The sequence below is a fragment of the Trachurus trachurus genome, assembly GCF_905171665.1.
Source record: "Trachurus trachurus genome assembly, chromosome: 14".
NCBI classification, from domain to species: domain Eukaryota; kingdom Metazoa; phylum Chordata; class Actinopteri; order Carangiformes; family Carangidae; genus Trachurus; species Trachurus trachurus.
In genome coordinates, this window is record NC_139903.1 from 32,575,135 (window position 1) to 32,597,526 (window position 22,392).

At 42.7% G+C, this 22,392-nt stretch overlaps 1 pseudogene across 1 annotated transcript in view; it reads right to left on the bottom strand.

Moving 5' to 3' along the window:
• LOC310997585 (rap1 GTPase-activating protein 2-like) overlaps positions 1-22,392 on the bottom strand; it is a 64,078-nt pseudogene that overhangs the window by 41,051 nt on the left and 635 nt on the right. The window contains exon 2 of the transcript XR_014596493.1: positions 17,767-17,802. The product of XR_014596493.1 is annotated as a rap1 GTPase-activating protein 2-like (transcript). The remainder of the gene's footprint in view (positions 1-17,766; positions 17,803-22,392) is intronic.

Sequence of the window (22,392 nt, forward strand, 5' to 3'; positions counted from 1 at the left end):
TTCATGCAAAGGTGCCTGGACACTAAGAAAAAGTGAATTATTTATGTGAATTCCATGTGGTTTTTGTTTTTGTTTTGTCTGTACTCTGATGATTTTGTTTGTTGTCTAAATATGAAATGTGTCTTGTAAGGCCTTATCGGCTCGGCATCTTAACTGGTGCAGTGTTCCACCCCTAGATAAAAGTACATGAATATAATAAATACTTGGTAAAACTTTGCTCACTTGTGACATTCACAGATCACAAATCATCTGCCTATAGCAACAATTATCACTGACTTGGAAAATGTCTGGGTAGTTTGACAGATTGTGGTATAATTAGTGTTACAGATGCTCAGTTTGATTGTTTTCTGACTGGTAGGCCACGCTTGATTCAGGAGGCTCTCATTTTACCTGTGCAGAGAAGCTTAAAGGGATAGTAGCATTTTTTTAAAGTGGGGTTGTACGATCTAGTATTTTAATTGCAGTAGAAGACTCTCTGCACTCCTCCCGTTAGCAACGCCAGCCCATAATAGCCCTGCCCAGAGATTTACAACATACATTGTTGTGAACGGACCCAAAGAAACGGCCTATTTTCGCGGCCTAAAAGAGGTTTTACCTGAAAAAAAATACACAGTTCCATTGTTCACTATAATATAATTTTTTCCAGCCCTTCAAAGTGCAGGAAAAACACAGTTTTTATTTGGACCTAACCAACTCACGTATCCCTCCGCCCAGGGTTAGCACCCACCGATCAGCAGTTGGTTACCTCCAAATAAAAACTGCGTTTTTCCTGCACTTTGAGGGGCTGGAAAAAATTATATTATAGCGAACAATGGAACTGTGTATTTTTTTTTCAGGTAAAACCTCTTTTAGGCCGTGAAAATAGGCCGTTTCTTTGGGTCTGTTCACAACACTGTATGTTGTAAATCTCTGGGCAGGGCTATGGGCTGGCGTTGCTAACGGGAGGAGTGCAGAGAGTTTTCTACTGCAATTAAAGTACTTAGGGGCTATTTGTAGATCATACAACCCCACTTTTAAAAAAAATGCTACTATCCCTTTAAAGGTAGGAGAATATTTTATAACTTCAAGAAAAAAGCAGGCCGCATTGCTACTATTAACACTATGACAACATGTAAACTTGCAGTCACATTTTTGAGACCTCAAAATGAAATGACCATTCCTGAGTCCTCATGTAGTGGACAGTCTGTCTACTGGTGTTAAAGGGAGACACCCCAGGTGAATAGGGTAAAACATTTAAATAACAGATATCACCATGAAACTTCCCAAGTTTATCACTGACATTAAGACAAATATTTTGTGTATTACAAGTTTTGTCAAATTTTATGTTTAAATATGTAAATGAGGCAATATCTGATGAAATATGCGCTAATTTACATTTCCACTTCCAGACCCGAAATCTGAAAAATGGATAAAGCCTCTTTCAAAATTCTTGTTTCATTTTGGTGACATATTAGAGTCAGAAGTTTTTACAGAGGGGATTTTCTGTTTTTATTACTTTGTAAATGAGAAAATACTGTCACCAGCCCTAAAAAAAATCAAATTTCGCCATGTTTTTAGGAATAAAATGTTGTATAAATCAGGCTCTGAATGATATATCAACAATCCCCTCTGTAAAAACCTTCAGAATATAGACATGAATAAAACTGGAAGGTTTGGTGTCTGTAAGTGCTGCTAAAGTGGAGATTTCGGGTTCAGAGTCTGAGGAAAAACTCATTTTGAGAAAACAACCTTTAAAGACTTGTACTGTAAAATTCTATAGATTAGATTGTTAATGTAAATCATACGTTTACGATTGGTTGCAGATACAAAGGAAATGACAATTTTTGGAGCCTACATCATTGTTCAGGAGAGAGAGAGCTTTACAATGATAGCTGACATGACATGGGTCAGACTAACTTTTGGCGAATTTAGGAGAAATCTACTGACGAAAGAGGCAAAATGAAGTGAAATAACCACCTTAATGTGGATTTTCTACCATTTCGTTTGACTTTTATGAAAGAATACATGTTACTGAATACAATTCAACATGTCTTCCTGTACTCGGCTGCCACAGCTCCAAGTCATTCTCCAGCACGTAAAGTCATGAAAAATGTATCTGTGGTGTCTTTTCCAGTCAGGAAGCCTCCTGGGCTCTGAAGCAACATCAAAGCTGTTCAGTCAAATTCTAATTTAACCCTCAAGTTCCTCCTCCATGAATCAGTAATGTGACAACAAAAAAATCTTTTACCAAGCACACCGGGTACGCTTCATGTTTCACTGCTTTAGGTGGTATTTGTTTTAAACACTGACTGATCTCAGGCCTGCAGAGAAACAACCTTTGGTGTTTGTAGGAACCTGCTGACCCACAGTGACCAGTCTCTAATGCCTCTTAGCTGAAATAATACTTGATGATACATGTCTGAATTAATAGAGGTGGGATATCAGGAACAAAACTGGGTCTAGATCATCAAACAGACACTGGTTTTATCTGGTGCAGTGACTCATAAAGGACAACAACCAACAACAGACAACGTCTACGACATGTTATCTGACGCTGAGCGACAGGAAAACAGAGGACTCTTCAATCTCTGCAAGTTACAGGAGAGAAGTTGTGAGACCATTTAACTAACTGGCTTTAAGTCCAAATCAACCAACAACCAAGAGAGGATTGAAAAACAAACAAGACTTCACTTGTGGGGTTGTGTCGCTGCTGTGAAATAAATCCAGAAACAGGACTGAACAACACTACGAATATATATATTATATATATTTATCTTATACGAGCCCTTTGATCCAGAAATGCGAGTGTCAGAAGAGCGACAGGCACAAACAGAGCACCTTTCATAAAAGATGCTGTATCTCCTTTTCTAGAAAAAAGGAGGGATTTTGGTGAAACCCAGCCATGTTTAGCTTGACTTTTCTCAGGAACGGAGGCACGTAGAAACAAACGGTTTGTGGCCATTTGAAGCATAAAGTTTCACCTTTCAAATGAGCCACAGTATGTGTTGGTCGCAATAATATAGAATACACTATGGCTCTACAAAAATCGTCAAAAATAGTCTAAATTGCCAGTACACTTGACTAAAACTTTGGAAAGCAGCGCGGCACTCAATGAGTTAAAGGGATAGTTCACCCTAGAATGATATTTCGCTCATTATCTACTCACCCTCATGTTGACTAAGGGCTGGAAGAATTATCAGAGTCCACCGTCCCTTCTCTTAGTTACAGGGGGTCTCGGCGTAGCAGTGAATTTCAATGCAACGGTTGCAAAGGGACACCGGAGCTCTTCGTAAAAAAACACACACAAAAAAACATCCAAATACCTCCATGATGCTCGTATGTAATGTCCGTCTTGTGCTGAAGCCCCAAATTGCGTAATTGTCCCGAAAAAAATTAAATAAGTCTATATTTTAACTCATTGAGTGCCGCGCTCCTTTCCAAAGTTTTAGTCAAGTGTACCGGCAATTTAGACCATTTTTGACTTTTTATGTAGAGCCACAGTGTATTCTATATTATTGCCACCAACACATACTGTGGCTCAATTGAAAGGTTTACCTTAATGCTTCAAGTGGCCACAAACCGTTTGTTTCTACGTGCCTCTGTTCCTGAGAAAAGTCAAGCTAAACATGGCTGGGTTTCACCAAAATCCCTCCTTTTTTTCTAGAAAAGGAGATAGAGCGTCTTTTATGAAAGGTGCTCTGTTTGTGTCTGTCGCTCTTCTCACACTCGCATTTCTGGATCAAAGGGCTCGTATAAGATAAATATATACAACAGTTGTTGTTCTATTCACAAAACCACCATCGGGGGCGGGGGGGGGCGCCACTAAACAACAATAACACAGAGGCACCGTGCCGTGTCACAGCTTCTCCCCGCGGAACGTGAGGGTCAGTCGGCCACCGCGGCTCGGGAAGACCGGTCCCGCCGGTGGTCGCGGTCCTTCTGTGGTACGGGTCGGTGATGCCGGTCTGCTTTGGTCCAGAGACCATCAGATTTTACCGCGGGAGGACTTTGGGGAGGACACGGTGTTGCTCCAGATGAAGACCGGGCGGACTGTCGGCTGAGAGCTTCCTGGTTCAGCTCCGAGCAGCTGGAGCTGCTGGAGCAGCAGCGCGGGTGAGAGCGGAGCAGCTGCTGCATCTGCATGCAGAACTCGTTTGCAGAAGCCGAGTTATGATAAAAACTTCCAGATCATGAGCTGTCATGTGACTTTGACCATCATCTATTTCAGTTCTCCTCGTCGTAGAGTCCCCAAATTTACATATAATGTGTATTAAAGTGTCTATTTTCATAATTTAAAAAAAAAGCAAAAAACGTAAAATTACGTTTTCGGCACTCAACGCATGGGAACGAAAAACGAGAAATTACGTGGTTGGCACTCAATGAGTTAAGCTTGTTTGTAGCGGAAGCTTCTCGTCTTCTTCTTCTTCTCCTCTTCCTGGTCCGTCCAAATATCGCGTGATTTGCGCCGGCGTCAGTGCGGTTACTGCGAATCACGCGATATTTGGACGGACCAGGAAGAGGAGAAGAAGAAGAAGACGAGAAGCTTCCGCTACAAACAAGCTTAAAATATAGACTTATTTAATTTTTTTCGGGACAATTACGCAATTTGGGGCTTCAGCACAAGACGGACATTACATACGAGCATCATGGAGGTATTTGGATGTTTTTTTGTGTGTGTTTTTTTACGAAGAGCTCCGGTGTCCCTTTGCAACCGTTGCATTGAAATTCACTGCTACGCCGAGACCCCCTGTAACTAAGAGAAGGGACGGTGGACTCTGATAATTCTTCCAGCCCTTAGTCAACATGAGGGGGAGTAGATAATGAGCGAAATATCATTCTAGGGTGAACTATCCCTTTAAGAATGTCTGGCAGCCAGCGTGCATCAATCCACATGGACTAGATCAGTCCAAACAGGAAGTCAAATTCGCCGGTCATCTGGTAAATTTCAAAATAAAAGACAATGGATAAACTCCCGATTGTAAAATCAGCACATTGTCAAGATAAGTCACACCCATCGACACAAACGACAAGTCACCGGTCATTCAGAGGGTCCTGAAGCCCACAGGACCTCATGGAGGTGAAAAACTGCAACATTTTATGATACAAAACATTTGTTCCACAAGAACACAAACAGAAAGTTAAAAAAAAAAAATCATGGAGTGATGTTGAACTGCAAATCAGCCTCCAAAAAGGCGCAGTGATTTGTTGTTTACAATTGATTCTCACTCTATACTGTGCACGGCTGTTAGCAGCTGATCTGGGCTCCGGAGACGGAGCAGTGGCCGGTGGTTTGTGTAATCCTGCCAAGTAACCCCCATTTTTATCAAATATACCGGTAATCTGTATTGTAATGGATTAGAGTTACCTTTTTTTGTATCCTAATTACGTAATGCTGTTACATGTAATCCATTACTCCCCAAGCCTACCAATGTGACTGGCCAATGCGGTTAAGAAAGGATAAACTTTTTTTGCAGTGATGCCACCTGATGTATGAGAAGTTGTTGTGAGTTCAGCTTTAACCAACCAGGAAACCAGGATCCATGACCATCCTCCAGAGACTAAACCTGAACTTACTTTTAAAATCACAACATACCATTGATGGATAAACGGTTTCAGAAAGTTACAAAGCTATTTACACATGGGTCCCCCATTCTTGAAGTCAGTCATGAAGTGGTTTCTCTCATCTGCAAAAGTTTTCACTCGTCTGTCCCCGGCTGCATGGAGGTCATGGTCTGAGGAAGCCACCAGATCGTCAACAAACAGCCTGATTGAATGCTGAGGTCACGGTGCCAGACACCCTCCATCCACCGGTACACCAAAACACTGTCCATTAAAATCACAGACAGACTGTGACAAGGGAGGTTCCTCATCCAAGTCTCCTGCCTCAGAGCAAGGAACCATGGAACTGTTGTCAGCACCACATGTCTGAAAGTGAACAGACAAAGCAGAGAAACGAGCCAGAATCCTTCAAAGCTTTGGAGAGGTTTCAGTTTTAAAGCGAGGCATGCCCAAAGACCTCCTTGACAGGCCCTGTCCGCTGAGCCACCACATGTCCCAAGTAACAAATGCCTCTGGTAGACCTGCACTATAACAAGGCTTCAGCATGACAGACAAAACCACTTAGCTCAACTCTTTGTTTGAAAGTTCCAAAAGAAGCAAGTAAGCGGCCCTTGAGTTGAGATTGTTTTGTCTGTTTCCAAAGTCATCTTCAACCCACCTAAATGTAATTTATGAGCCACAAGGCCCAGAGCTGGATGATGCTGATCAGAATGCGCTTGTTGCTCCTGATTTAAAACTGAGGCTTTACGTCCCGTTATTGTTCCTTTATGAGCCTTTGATGATCAACACCAGCTTGTTTTTCAGGGCTGGTTCTGGTTTCATGGTGTGAAGGTGAACCCTTGGTTCAAGAAGTCCTCAAGGTGAAAGTTTGAGGTCCAATAAATGCCCCTGTTTAAAGCAGTACTAAAGAACTTTCAGTTTTGGTTGAGTTTGGCGGCGCCAGTGGCCCAAAGCGGTAGTGTTTTCCCTGAAGGAAGACTCCATTTCCCATGAGCACCAGCGCATAGCGCCGTAAACATCCTGATCTCCCGGTGCATGGAAATTAACAGAAGTCGTCCAAACTAAGTTTCTGTTTCCAGCGGATCATTTCTCTGTAAACACACATACACAATCTGACAGAAAGGTGCCGCATGGCCTGCTCCCTCCTCGTCGTGACTCGCAAAAGTGAAAGTGAAACTTAAGTGAGAGCCGGGTTCCTACCATGCTCCTCAAAGCTGCTTAGTGCCAGTGAAGGCGATACAGACCATAATGATACAGACCCCCTCAGGCCATGACAGAGGTGTCATTCAACTTGTTGTAAGTCGATGTACCATCACAAAAGTTATGAAAATATTATATGAAGGTTGAAAAGTTCCTTAGTGCTGGTTTAAGAACATTCATGGGTAAGATCTGATCTTATAGGTGTGATAAGTGTGGTTCTTTGGTCCTCACTGATTCTGATTCCTGTTGGTTAAAGGGATAGTTCACCCAAAATTAAAATTTCACTCATTATCTACTCACCCTCATGTCGACTAAGGGCTGGGAGAAGTTTCAGAGTCCTCCGTGCCTTCTCTGAGTTACGGGGGGGTCCGTGCAGCAGCATTTGTCCATATAATGGATGTCAATGGATACCAACTTTCTTCGTCCAAAAAGACACACCAAAAAACATCCAAATACCTCCATGCTGCTCGTCTGTAATGTCCCTCTTGTATTGAAGCCCCGACATGAGAAATTGTTCTGAAAAAATTTAAATAAGTCTATGTTTTAAGCTTGTTTGTAGCGGAAGCTCCCAGTGTCTCAGTTCACTGCTCTTCCTGTGTCAGTGCAAATCACGCGAGATTTGCACTGACCGGCGGAACAATTTCTCAGTTTTTTTTGGTGTGTCTTTTTGGACGAAGAAAGTTGGTATCCATTCCCAACCATTATATGGACAAATACTGCTGCGCGGCCCCCCCCGTAACTCAGAGAAGCCACGGAGGACTCTGAAAATTCTCCCAGCCCTTAGTCCACATGAGGGTGAGTAGATAATGAGTGAAATTAGAATTTTGGGTGAACTATCCCTTTAACATCAATCCATCTGTCCTACACTTTCTATCTATACATCAATCTATGCAAAAACCTATCTATTGTCCATCCATCCATCCCTCCATCCATCCATCCATCCATCCATAGTGTGACAGTGTTTTCCTGTTTTCAAATTCCAACAAAATCTCACATCATCTGTTGTGAGTCTGCGGTGCTCAGTGTGTTTGTTCGGTCCAACACTTCTCTGCTGAGGCTGTAATGGGGAGTGAAGCCTTCAGGGGGCGCTGGCTGGTGATGATCTCAGTGTGTGTCTGTGGCTTCAGGCTCACGCTGCTGCTGCACGAACTAACAAATGTGTGTATTCACTGACTTTTCGGAAATCTGTGTTTGTCAACCACCTGCAGCCACACCCTCTTTGACAGGATGATAATTACACACACCGGAGGCTATAATGTGTCACGGCTGCCAACAACAGTGTGAAGATTAACAACAACAAGATTGTAAACAAAACGACAGCGGCGACAACAACAACAGCAGCCACAGAGAGGAGAGGAGAGGAGAGGAGACGCTGCTGGCTTCTGTTTCTAGACAGACAGACTGTCTGCCCTTTAGCTGCACACACACACATACACACAGGCGTAACACATTTTGGGGGAATGTGATCTGACTTATATATGAAACTGCAGAAATAAAAACACACATGCATCGATCCATCTATCTACAAACTCTGTTGAGGGTAAAAGTTTCACAAATCAGATCAGAGTTCAGATTGTGTTAGAGAGCAGCGTGTGTGTAGTCAACTGTAGCTATGGCGTAAACAAACAGAACGTGTAGCCTACAGATATACAAAAACTTCAACGTGAACTGATAAATACTACAACACATGAATGCATCACGAGTTACATTACTGTGTCACATAAACACATCCATAAAACAACACACACACACACAAACACGCAGATGGAGGATGAGGGGAGATGCCAGACTCACCAGTGGTTGTGTGGCATAGCGTTGCCGTCGGTTACTAAGCATCTCGCTCAAATCTAGCGCACAAGTACCTCTCTCTCTCTCTCTGTCCCTCTCTCTCTCCCTCCCTCCCCCCCTCCTCTTGTAGCATCAGCGGGACCATCAGGATTATGGCACCTTAATCACTTAGAGAGAGAGAGAGAGAGAGAGAGGGAGAGAGAGAGAGAAAGAGAGAGTGAGAGGGAGGGAGAGAGAGGGAGAGAGAGGGGCAGATGGATGAACACTGAGAGGAAAACACACACACAGAAAAAAACAGGGGAGAAAAGATGGGGCCGAGGAGCAGACGACGATGCCGTTTCCACACAGTGAAGGAATGTAGAGCTGCAGGTACACACACACACACACATGTTTGTCTGGCTATCTTTGTGGGGACAATAGAAAAAACATGAAGAGATGGACATCAGACCTTTCTTATGAGCTCTTGTATTTTTTCTTTTCAGGGTTGACTGGTACTTCTATCATGACTGTTACTTATATCATGACTGTTGCTTCTATCACGAGTTGGTGTATAGGACGAATCGCCTTGTTGTTTACAACTACTTCCGGGTAGAAAACCAGCATGAGAACAATAGTGACGGATGAGAGTTTCGCTATATATATCTAATTTTTCATGTCACTATATCGCCGTTTAGACTAATCTGATGTTTGTAAAGTCTATAAAACCAATGACTGGACAAACATTATTAGTCATGGTTATCATAGATTAGCCGGGCTAACCGTTAGCTACCTGTTTAGCTTTAATAACTCAGTGACTCAATGAACGGTCCATGAAAAAATATTTTCTCCAGCGGATATCTTAGTTACAACATGACTGAGCTAACTGGAGTAGTTTCATGTCGTGTCCCACAACGGGAGGGTTTTAACAGCTGAAGTCCTGGTGTTAGCTTAGCTACCGCCGTTAGCTGTGCTACCGCCGTTAGCTGTCCCTGTCAGCTGCAGCCTCTGATGCTTTCTAGACACCGTGATTCCCCCAAACTGAATAAATACCACACATAGCAACACAAAACACACACACAGAAATAGTAATGTTTCTTCAATCATTTCAGATTTGTCTAAACGGTGATAGGGCGTGAAAAATATGATATATATAGCTAAACTCTCGTTCGTTTATATTGATCTCATTCAAATTACGTGCTGGTTTTCTACCCGGAAGTAGAATGTAAACAACAAGGCGATTCGGTCTATATATATTCATTGTCATTTTTTACTGCGAATACTGCACTTTAAGATGCTACTACACCCATCCTATATGACGACTTCTTGTCTGATGGCATTGTTTGGGTTAAGAACTTTGTTCTACTGATATTGTTGTTGTTATTATTGTAATTCCATTACATCACGGCCCCTTTTGGCCTGAGGTAAAATATTTTTATAGTGTTTTGATTATGTGACACAATACATTTATCTATATGCACCGAGAATATTAAGGTCAGGGTATTGAGGCTACTTGCTGTTTTCTGCTATTTCTGTTAATTCTGTCACCTGTGACAGCTGCATACTATCCTCTCCTGATCAAGTCATGTGACTAGTAGTATTTAAGATGGCTTCTGATAGCTATCCTACTGTCTGACGAAGAGTACACCTACACTGCTCGAAACGTACGTCACCACAATAAATTGATACGCTGAGTCCTGCAGAGTTGCGAGTACTCTTGTTTTTTCTATTTTGCTCATTGTTTGTACTCTGCACCTGCCCTCGCTGGTGTGATGTGCATGTCCACTCTGTTTTTTCTATATCTTTGTGAGGACACTCATTGACATAATGTATTCCCTAGCCCCTTTACCCACCTTAACCATCCAAAACAAATGCCTAACCTTAACCATTACTCTTAACCTAACTTAAACCGTCTTAGTCCTTGGAAGGGATCTGAGAAAGTGAGGACCGGCTAAAAATGTCCTCACTTTCCAAAAGGTCCTCACTCTGATGGTTTAAAACTCATGGTCCTCACAAGTATAGCAATACAAGTACACACACACACACTGACGACACAAGATTGTAGTTTTGCACGGTGTAAACAGAATCACAGCAACAGGAGGAGCTCAGAGAGTTCAACCTCAGAGTGTGAGGAGCACTGCTGAGAGAGAGACACAGAGGACATGCAGAGAGGGAGAGAGGCATAGTGGACACACAGAGACAGAAAAAAAACATAGAGGACCTTGAGAGAGAGAAAGGCAGAGCCTTAGAGGACACATTCTGAGAGAGTGACACACACGCAGAGGACATAGAGGGGGAGAGAGAGACAGGGGGAGGGGGGGGCATAGAGGACATTTAGAGAGACAGATTTAGGGGAGAGGGAGACAGAGAGGCACAGAGGATGTAGAGAAAGAAAAAGACATAGAGGACTTACAAAGAGAGACAGAGGACATGTACAGAGAGAGAAGGACACACACGCAGAGGACACAGAGAGAGAGGCGTAAAGGACACATAGAAAGAGACGCAGAGGATGTATAGAGTGAGAATTGATGGACAGATGATAACAGTGCTGGAGGGAAAAGAGCAGAATACTCTGTCAGATAGACAGATCACCTTCCCCAGAGGCACACACACACACACACACGCACACATGCCACATGTCACACACACACACACATGCCACATGTCATGTCACACATCACATGTTTACTATTGATGTTGTAAAACTGATGCTTGTTGATTTGGTGCCTCTTTAAGTCGACTGATGAATCAACCTGGACGACTCGGGGACAGCTGTGTGGATACCCACGATGCACTGCAGACAGGAAGTGACCACAGCTGATTCAACCGCTGTTTGAATCCTCTGTATAACCCAGTGATCTGAACACACACACACACACACACACACACACACACAGAGAGAGGTGTGTGTGTTTCTCCCATCATGCATCTGGCGCACAGAGTCACTGTCGCCATCTGAGCCACAGTCACAGTCCAACAGGTCCAGATATACACAGCTGTTTATATAGCTGTTTACTGCTGCAGGCCGTAAGGCTGCAGACTCTCCATCATCATCATCATCATCATCATCATCATCATTATCATCATCATCATCAGCAGCAGCAGCATCATCATCACCATCACCATCATCACCATCATGATCATCACCATCACCATCACCATCACCATCATCACCATCACCATCACCATCACCATCACCATCACCATCACCATCATCACCATCACCATCACCATCATCACCATCACCATCATCACCACCATCACCATCACCATCACCATCACCATCACCACCATCACCATCACCATCACCATCATCACCATCATCATCATCATCATCACCATCATCATCATCACCATCATCACCATTAGTCCAGTCATTTTATGAAAAAAGGTTGAACAAATTGCAACAGAAGCAAACTCATCTGATTTTGTATCCTCAACATGTCCTGAGTGAGGGAAAAAAGCCCCGAAGAATCCCATTAGGGGAAAGTTTAGAAAAACACCCAAACATATCCCATTTATATTTTTTTTCACGTGTATAGGGTAAAATTTTTAACCTTTAGATATCTCCATGAAAATTACTGAGTTGATTACTTACATTAAGACAAACAAAAAATGTATTACAAGTTTTTTGAAATTCTTTGTTAACATGAGCAAATTTGCATACATTTGCATAAATTCCACCGTTTTGACGGCACCTGTATGAAGTTGCTGTGGTGGTACCAACATGAAAATTGGAATGAGTTGACTCCATCGGTCAACCGACAAGTTGACCACTGTAAATTTCAAGATGACTGCAATTTTTCAAGACAGCCACATCCTTAGTAGAGCAGGTATGACATGCTCCGTCTCTATTAATGCTCATGGGTAGCCTAAATTGGTTCCATTCCTTAAGTTTTTTAACTGTTATATCATATTACAGTTAAAAAACGTCTTGTTTAATCTTGTTAACATATTATATGTTAACAAGATTGAACAAGACATTTCACCTGCTCTACTCAATGTTTAGATCAGGTGTTGTATGTATGCAAATTAGCCATACGTAATTGGATTATGCACTGTTGGCTCATGTCATACCTGCTCTACTAAGGATGTGGCTGTCTTGAAAAATTGCAGTCATCTTGAAATTTACAGTGGTCAACTTGTCGGTTGACCGATGCAGTCAACTCATTCCAATTTTCATGCCGGTACCACCACAGCAACTTCATATACATGTGCCGTCAAAACGGTGGAATTTATGCAAATGTATGCAAATTTGCTCATGTTAACAAAGAATTTCAAAACACTTGTAATACATTTTTTGTTTGTCTTAATGTAAGTAATCAACTCAGTAATTTTCATGGAGATATCTAAAGGTTAAAAATTTTACCCTATACACGTGAAAAATTTTTTTTATATGCGTATAAATGGGATATGTTTGGGTGTTTTTCTAAACTTTCCCCTAATGGGATTCTTCGGGGTTTTTTTTCCTCACTCAGGACATGCTGAGGATACAAAATCAGTTGAGTTTGCTTCTGTTGCAATTTGTTGAACGTTGACCCCTTTTTTGGCCTAAAATAGGCCTGGGGCCTCATTTATCAAAGAGCGTGTAAAAGTCCTCTTAAATTTTCAGTACGACGGAAAGGCAAAATGTGCGTACGACCAAAAAATATACACTCTTTTCAGATCTATCAAACTCCGCGTACACACGGCTGCACGGTATTTCCCTTGATAGATCACACCGGACCTGAGAAAAGCGTGGATGAGAACACGCCTCATACCCAGCCCCCTAAACAGCCCCACACAACCATATGTGGTAAATGCAAATCAGTTACGTGCATATTAAGTAGCCATGTGCGCTCTGGAAACCTGTGGAATGACGTCAGTGGAAGACGGTGAAGACAACAGACGGACGGAGAGCGGAGAAAGAAGCGGAATTTCTCTGAAAGCGAGATACACGGTAACAAGGCAATATCAGTCAGAAACATCATCTTGCATTGAAAGGCTACAATAAAAACAAAAAACTCCCAAATCTAAATGAAACAGAGCAGAAAGAAGAAGAATCATATTTATTCTGCCCCTTATTTTAGATTATGTCATAATAATTTAAAGCAGGGTTTCCACTGCCAGTCAGTACTACTTTGCACCCCTTAACCCCCAACTTCCGTTCACTGGAAGATTTGATTTTCATTTGTGCATAGCTATATATTTTTAAAAAAACAAAAAAACATTGAAGTCCACCAGTCTGTGACTTTTCCTAAAATGATGTTGGGCAGCACCCATTTTTGTTAAATACAATAAATATTATTCACACAAAAAATATCGATCATGTTTTCTCATTTGCTTTGATTTGCGCCGACATTATTGGGCTTGCTGCTTGCTTGTGTGTGTCCAGTCTGGCTACTTAACACACGCACGTCGCAGAAATTATTTTCCAGACTGGACAGACTGGTTGTGGAAGAGGTGTAGCCTACATGCAGGGGAAAATATCAATATGATATCAAAAGAAAACGAAATTCGTTTTATAAAGCCAATATTTAGGAGCAAACTAGTGTAAATGCACAGGGAAAAAATCAGAGTCGCTGCTTTCATGTAAAGTGCCGACGTCAACACGTGTGCGGTGGTGGTGGTGGTGGTGGTGGTGGGGGGGGGGGGGGGTCATCATCACCACCACTTGCTACTTCAAACAGTGTCCGCGCTCCTCTCTCCCTCGCATAGGCTACTGCAGTTCTCTGACTCTGCAGCGGCGTCGCCAATTCCTCCTGTTCTTCAAAAAGCGTGTAAATGCCGGTACGCCATGGTCGGACTGGTCGTAAATTTTTGCACTTACTCCCGACAAGTTTTGGTTTGATAGATCCCAAATTAGGCGGAGAAAAGTGCGTACGCACAAAATGGGGGAAAGAGCGTGTAAAAAAGCGCGTATCCACAATGATAAATGAGGCCCCTGCACGATATCAGGAAAATGTGCGATGTGCGATGACACAAATACACCACAAACAGAGAAGAAGGGTGGAAAACTTGCGATGCTGTGAACAAATTCCAAACATTATAAGCTGACTAAACACAAGTTATGCAAGTACAAATATGGTGATTGATGCTGCGTGGATGTGTTTCAGGCGCGGTATGTGAGGGACCTGACAGAAGTCTGCCACTATTGTTGTTACTAGAGCTGCCCCCAAATAGCTAGTTGACCAAGCACTGGTCAACCAAAAAAAATCACTGTGCTTTTAATTTGAAGGGCCAGATACAGGAAGTGTGACGCTCACTCACTGTCAGTTTTTTTTCTTGTTGTTGTGGTTACACGGCACTGCCGGTCTCTCTCTTTTTCTTTTTTTCAAAAACGACTTTTTCCATTGTATTGTTGTTAGAGACCTTTCTGGTTTGGAGACTCTGCGTGAAAGCACGTGTCACTGCTGTTTTTGGGTTATTAGCGATTAGCGGATGAGCCCCGGTCCTGTCCCAAAGCACTGTGTCACGGAGCAGATCCATGGTAGTCTCCGCTGCAGTCAGACACCCGCACCGCTCCAAGCAGCTGACCCCCCACCCGTCTTATACGGCCTGAGCTCAGTCACTTACCCCCCTCATCTAGTACTGTGTTTGTTGGTGATAAACGGGCGTACTGCCTGTAATAACTGTAAAACCAGGTCGGCCTGTTGAATCTCGGACTCAACACAGCCGGACTCGCGAGCATTTCTCAACCCAACCGCGGGCCAAAAAGGAAAAAGAAAGACAACTGGTTTTGAGACAGCCAGGAAACTGTTAACATTAATCAACGTTTTGAACTGTGTGATGTGTGTGTGTGAGTGACTATGGCGGAACGTGTGGACGGGGATTCCGACCGCGGGGGGATGAATACGTACTAATCGCATTTCAGGCAACCTTGCGCGATGTGTCTATCGTGCATGTCGACATCGAGATGACGATGGAAATACGATTTATCGGGCAGCCCTAATCACCATCATCATCATAGGGATGTGAAGATTCACCGATTCATATCGGTGGTCCGATATAAACGTGTGCGATGCGACTGCACCGGTAGATTCAGGGTACATCGGACATAACTTATGGTTGCATTTGCGATGCATCTCTTCTAGCCTTCTACATCGGTAAATTCCATGGTTAAATAGATCATTTCATTTTCCGAGGCAACCTGAATGCACCACCGCGGAAGCCGTGTGCAGCCTCCTGTTAATATAATACATCCATGCTCCTGCCCCTGACAGGTAGCAGCAGCAGCAGCAGCAGCAGCAGCAGCAGCAGCTGTAGTCACAGCCGCCAAGAAAAGTAAACAGTCCGACCTGAAGCACTGGAGCCGAGCGGCTGGTCAATACTCCGCCGTCACCGGCTGTAACTTGGAGAAGGGCCGTGGTAGTGGCTCTGGTTGTAGCCGTGGATGCTAACCGCTAGTTAGCGGTAGCGGTTAGCATCCGGGACAGCTAGCAGGGCTAGTAGCTCTGCTACTCTGCTGCAGGAGCTTCTCTGTCACTGACTGGAGAGAAAACACAGACTCTCCACCCAGAAGTGTCCCACAACAAAACATCTGTGACTTGTCTCTTTTATGTTGTTTTGTGAAGCACTTTGTAAACTTGTGTTTTTAAAGGTGCTATATAAACAGTGTTGGGTAGTAACGCGTTATTAGTAACGCCGTTACGTAACGCCGTTACTTTTTTCGGTAACTAATAACGTAACGCGTTGTTTTTTTAAAATCAGTAACTCCGTTCCCGTTACCAAACGCTGCGTTACTCCGTTCCTTTCCGTTCCTTTTGGTGAGGTTTTACAGCGCACACAACATTCCTATAACATTTCAGCGATCAATAAAGTTTCATTAAATTGAAAGAAAGACAGAGCACAGACACTAAGCACTAGTTGGTGGCCGCCCTCTAGCGTCCCACACGTAATCAAACACGCTACATGAAGAGGACTGGACAGGTCAGAGCGATTCTCTGGGCAGGGCATGACGGCGAGCTAAGGTAACTTTGCTAACGCAGCATCCGAGACCGAAGCTGTGTCTCAGTTCAGGCTGCAGCCCCTGAACTGGGACACAGCTCGAGTCACAGCGCGCACACACCAGCACCCACTCCACCCGAGCAGCAGCGGTTGGAGTCCGACAGACGGACTCGAATTATGACGCCTGAAACGGTAAACACAGCTGATCGCTCTGGGTAAACACAGCTGATCGATCGATAAAAAAAATACCGCTGGAGTGAATTTACTTCCGTCACTGAAAACAGTCTTAAACGTAACTCGAGATTTTTTTGCAGTTAGGTCAAGCTGCTGCTGACATCATGCAGCATGATGATGATGGTAAAATTGTACAGATAAAAACACGTGTTTCTTCATCAGCATCAGTAGGCTACAGAACTGAAATGAGGTTAGAGGGGAATTCAATCAACCTTTATTTAATGGGAGCATTGGAAAAAAAAAAACTTTTAAAGTAACGAAAAAGTTACTTTCTCAGTAACGCATTACTTTTTGGTTTAAGTAACTGAGTTACTAACTGAGTTACTTTTTTATGAAGTAACTAGTAACTGTAACTAGTTACTATTTTTCAGTAACTAGCACAACACTGTATATAAATAAGGTTATTATTATTATAACATAGCAAAAGACCAAAATGCAGAGGTGCCACCACACAAGACGAGCCCATATGATTAAGCTGGATTTCATTTATTTCCTCTAGACTGTACCTTACAAATATGATTTATTGGTTTGCCCTGTAAAAATTAACCAAATATAGGCTACATCCTTCAAATTGATACAGACAGTAAAGCAGAATAGTGGTATTGAGGTAATAAACCTGATGTGGGAAGAAACTCTCATATCACAACTGTATCAAACATCATATCGAACCAAATCTCTTTGTAATTAAGTCATATCGTTATCAAATCACTTTTGAATCGCATCGCATCGTGAACAGGAGTGAATCATATCGCATCGTATCGACAGGAGCTTCAGTGAATCGTTAATGTATCGTATCGGTGGCAGCGTATCGAGATGCGTATCGAATCGGCCTCAGTGGTGGAGATATACAACCCTACACCATCACCATCATCATCATCACCATCACCACCATTATCATCATCATTATAATGAACTGCATCATAACAACATCCACATCCACTGAGGAAAAACACCTTAACCAAACAACAGCTCATGGTGAGAGACAGAGGACAGATCATCACCAGGACAGACCGACGGGACATAGACAGACATGTTGTTACAGAAAACAGCTCTGAACTCAACTGGTCTCACTGTGTTTGTGACGTGACTCAGGTTGTTACTCACCGAGCTCTGAGAGTGCTGACGGTGGATTTATCAATCCTGAGAGAGGGAGAGAGGGAGAGAGGGAGAGAAAGGGACATACCGTTAAAATACTGTACATCTCACTTTGATAACAAGAGAAACACCCAGACATAACCGCTGCATACTCTATTAACCTTAAGAACCTGTGTGTGTGTGTGTGTGTGTGTGTGTGTGTGTGTGTGTGTGTGTGTGTGTGTGTGTGTGTATGTGTGTCTGTGTGTGTGTGACCTCAGAGGTTCACAGCAATAAAAACCCTTTTTATTAAAGTGCTATGACTGCAATAAATCACACATTTACGTCACACTCTCTCTCTCTCTCTCACACACACACACACACACACACACACACACACACACACACACACACACACACACACACACACACACACACACACACACACAGCTATAAAGCAGCTCACAGTCACTGATAAGTTTCCCACCTCAAAAAATAATGAGTTCTGCTGGTGACTGAAAGAGTTGGATGGACATAAATATTGATTATAACATCACTTCATTATCAGAACCAATCAATTTATCATCCAGATGTGAATCTACTGGATACAGGTTTGACTCTGAGCTGATGATGTCACAGCTGCTGTTTATGTAACTCTGCTAAAGTTGGGGTTAGAGACACTGAGTGAGCCCCTCCCCTCAGGTGAAATATGATCGATGAAGAGGAGGAGGAGGAGGAGGAAAAGCGATGTAAAAATGGAAAGTGAGAGTGAGTGATCGACCTTAGTGTTAAAAGCCTGGATATGTGATGACTCAGTGAAAAGTCAACTCCCGCGGGTCATAAATAAGACATTTAAACTGCTAAATCTGCACACACACATACGCACACACACAAAATTAATTTATCAATAAAATCACAAATTGACAAAGATCAATATCAAAACTCAGCAATCATTCTCATCATCACTGTATCTGTGAAGGAGGATGTTTACAACCTAGTCTGTTCTGTTTGTCTGGTCCTGGTCTAGTTTGCAGCACACACTGATGGAGGAAGGGGGCGTGGCCTCGGGAGGACACGCCCCCCCTCCCCCTGAAGCTGCTGCTGCATTATTCAATGCTACAACTCTATTGGTCGACTCAGTCGAAATTCTGGGAGGACTGGGGGACGACAAGGAAGAGGAGGAATGGTGATGGAATCCATTCTGTTAAAGGGATAGTATCATTTTTTTTAAAGTGGGGTTGTATGATCTCCAAATAGCCCCTAAGTACTTTAATTGCAGTGGAAGACTCTCTGCACTCATTAGCAACGCCAGCCCATAGCCCTGCCCAGAGATTTACAACATACAGTGTTGTGAACAGACCCAAAGAAACGGCCTATTTTCACGGCCTAAAAGAGGTTTTACCTGGAAAAAAATACACAGTTCCATTGTTCACTATAATATAATTTTTTCCAGCCCCTCAAAGTGCAGGAAAAACACAGTTTTTATTTGGACCTAACCAACTGCTGATGGCCGGGCGCTAACCCTGGGCGGAGGGATACGTGAGTTGGTTAGGTCCAAATAAAAACTGCGTTTTTCCTGCACTTTGAAGGGCTGGAAAAAATTATACTATAGCAAACAATGGAAATGTGTTTTTTCAGGTAAAACCTCTTTTAGGCCGCGAAAATAGGCCGTTTCTTTGGGTCTGTTCACAACACTGTATGTTGTAAATCTCTGGGCAGGGCTATGGGCTGGCGTTGCTAACGGGAGGAGTGCAGAGAGTCTTCTACTGCAATTAAAGTACTTAGGGGCTATTTGGAGATCATACAACCCCACTTTTAAAAAAAAACATACTATCCCTTTAACTTATCAGAGAAAATGTGGAGAAAGAGAGAGAATTAGACAAGGAAAGAGGAAGATGTGGAAGGACAAAGGGGTGTAGGAGGGAATCAGGAAGTAGAAAAGGAAGTAGGGTGTGTAGAACATATAAATAAGGGTGATAGAAGCAAATAAGGGCAGTTCTTAGATGCATATGGAAGGAAACAAGGAAGTATAAGATGGGAAGGAGTGGTGGAAGGAGGGGGAGGTATACAAGTACACGGGGACATGAGGGACAGATTAGGAAAAGAAATAAAAAAGAGAGTGAATGATTGAAAAGGAGGCTTGTGTAAGGGTTTACACACAGAGAGAGTTGTGTATTCTGGTCACAGAGACTTTGACAGGCCGACTGCAGACTGAGATTTACTGAGGCGAAAATGACACAGAGGGAAACTACTTTACATTCCAGCCTGAACCAGGACTTCATAGGCCTGTCGACCACATCACAGTGTTCCAGCTCAGTCTGAGAAGACATGAGAGGACAAAATATAGGAATATTTGTCACATTTTCTTATGTAGGTTATTAGCTATTGTATTTAAACCTGGTTTCTAGGGAGACAGAATATTATTTGAGTTCAGATTAAATCCAGATGAGTCATGATGACACACCTGACATCATCTGGGCTGTAAACCAGGGTCTTAGAGCAGGGGTTCTCAACTAGTCTCACTCTGGGACCCACATGTTCCCATGGTCATTAAGTTGCGACCCACTTTTATAGAATTCAAACCAAGAATTTTTTTTTTAAGCCTTTAAAAACTAATTTTGCTCTTTATTGAGAAAAGTGCATTTCAGAGCACATGAATGAAACTGAGGAGGACCATGACAACTGCATGTACGGAAGTGAATAAAAAAATATCAAACTGCACAAGAGACCAACAAAACGATATATTTGACTTCTAATGCATCTCTGTATTCAGAGCATGTTCACAAAAGTGAATAAATATCAAATTGCAAAATAAAGACCCACAAAACAAAACAAGATTCACTGCATTCAGAGCAAATGGAGCAAATAATTAGAAAGTGAGGAGGAGCATTACAACTGCATGTGTTCACGTGTCTCGTGTGCCTTTCAAAATAAGTTATTTTTCAAAATAAAAGACATGTCCAACATCAGATGTGCATTAAATATTATTTACTTTTTTGACCAGCTGTCCGCGACCCACTTTTGGGTCCCGACCCACCAGTTGAGAACCACCGTCTTAGAGGACTCTACCCAACACATTCTACAAACCCCCTTTCTCTTTTAAAAACCGCACCTCGTCCAAATGTCCAATCAGAGCTGCGTTTAGAGACATGTGACGTCGTCTTCGACCAGTCAACAGCTGAGACACGGAAACCTCACAGCTGTTTACTGTGTTTACTCCAATATGTGGAATTTAAATATCCAGGTCAGGCACGGCGCTGTATTGTCGGCTGGGGAGTGCCGTTGCCATGGTTACCCGTAGCTGAACATACACCTTGATTTAGAACGGTGGATCGACTGAAGGTTGACAAGGTTTACTCCCACAGGCTGAGATCCCAGTGAGCCTGAGGGTTTACATGGGCACTTGATTGAATTCATTCAGAATGAGTCTTTCAGGTTAACTGTGTAGCTACATGTGATGTGATCTAATCCCATCGGGTGTTTACATGTGTTATTGCATTTATTCAGAATGGACGTTTTACAGCTCTTAACAGGCGTATCCGACCCAACCAACCCGGTGGGATGCGCTGGTTGAGGCTGAAATTATATAGAAATGACTCGGGTCATTTTTCCTCTTTTTTTTGGCCCGAGTCTGGCCAGATACGAGCCAAGGATTGATTGGCTGAGCTGTGTCAAGTCCCAGCTTCAACACCCAGTCTGGACTGCAGCTGATGCAGCCCAGTCTGGTCTAATCAAAACTGTCAGGCCCGTTGAAAACTCATCACTACACATTTACGTAGACACGTTGGACTTGTTTATTCTGACAGGGCATTTTCATTCAGTTTGGACATCTAAACCAATTTTAATTGGAATATTTGGCTCAATGTAAACCCGGCTATGTTGTTAGGACTCTGCATGTTTTTACTCACATGGTGCAGCGCTTAGGCTACCATAGCCTATTTCTTATCTTTAATTAAAACTACATCCTGACCTCAAGTTTACGCGCCAGTATAAGCTAGCTGTTTCAACCTGTTTCCAGTCTATGCTAACCTAAGCAAGCTATTGTCAGTCCTCATATGAGACTAGCCTATACCAGCTGGTTCCTGTTTTCAATCCCAAAGCTAACATAAACTAGCTGCTGTTGCTCCATTTCTACTGTTCATGCTAAGCTAAGCTAGCTCTTCCCCCTGTTCACGGCTTTAAAGCTAAACGTTTCCTTTATGCTAACATAAACCAACCAGCTGTTTGTGTTTCCAGTCTTTAAATTAAGCTAACCCTGCTCTGTTTCTTTGTGCAAAATAAACTAGCTGTTTGCCTGTGTTCCTATAGTTTCTATGCTAAAAACAAGGCTCTATCCACTGTCATACACCCCCTATCTCTTGCTAAGGAAACAAGATCAGTTAGACAATTAATCAACCAGTTAATCAAGAGAAAATCCATCCATAATTTCTGTAATTAGCAATTTATCATAAATGATAAATATTTGAATTTTACACTATCTGACATTTAACAGATAATTTGTCACGTATCAACAATTATCAGCTGCAGTCCGAAAGTAAATTCACTTTTTTATTTTTATTTTTTAAGTTCCTTTAAAAGAATCGACCATGAGAGAGACTGCACCTAGAATAGGCTATAGGCTACATCACATAGGCCTATGTAACTGATGTCAACAGA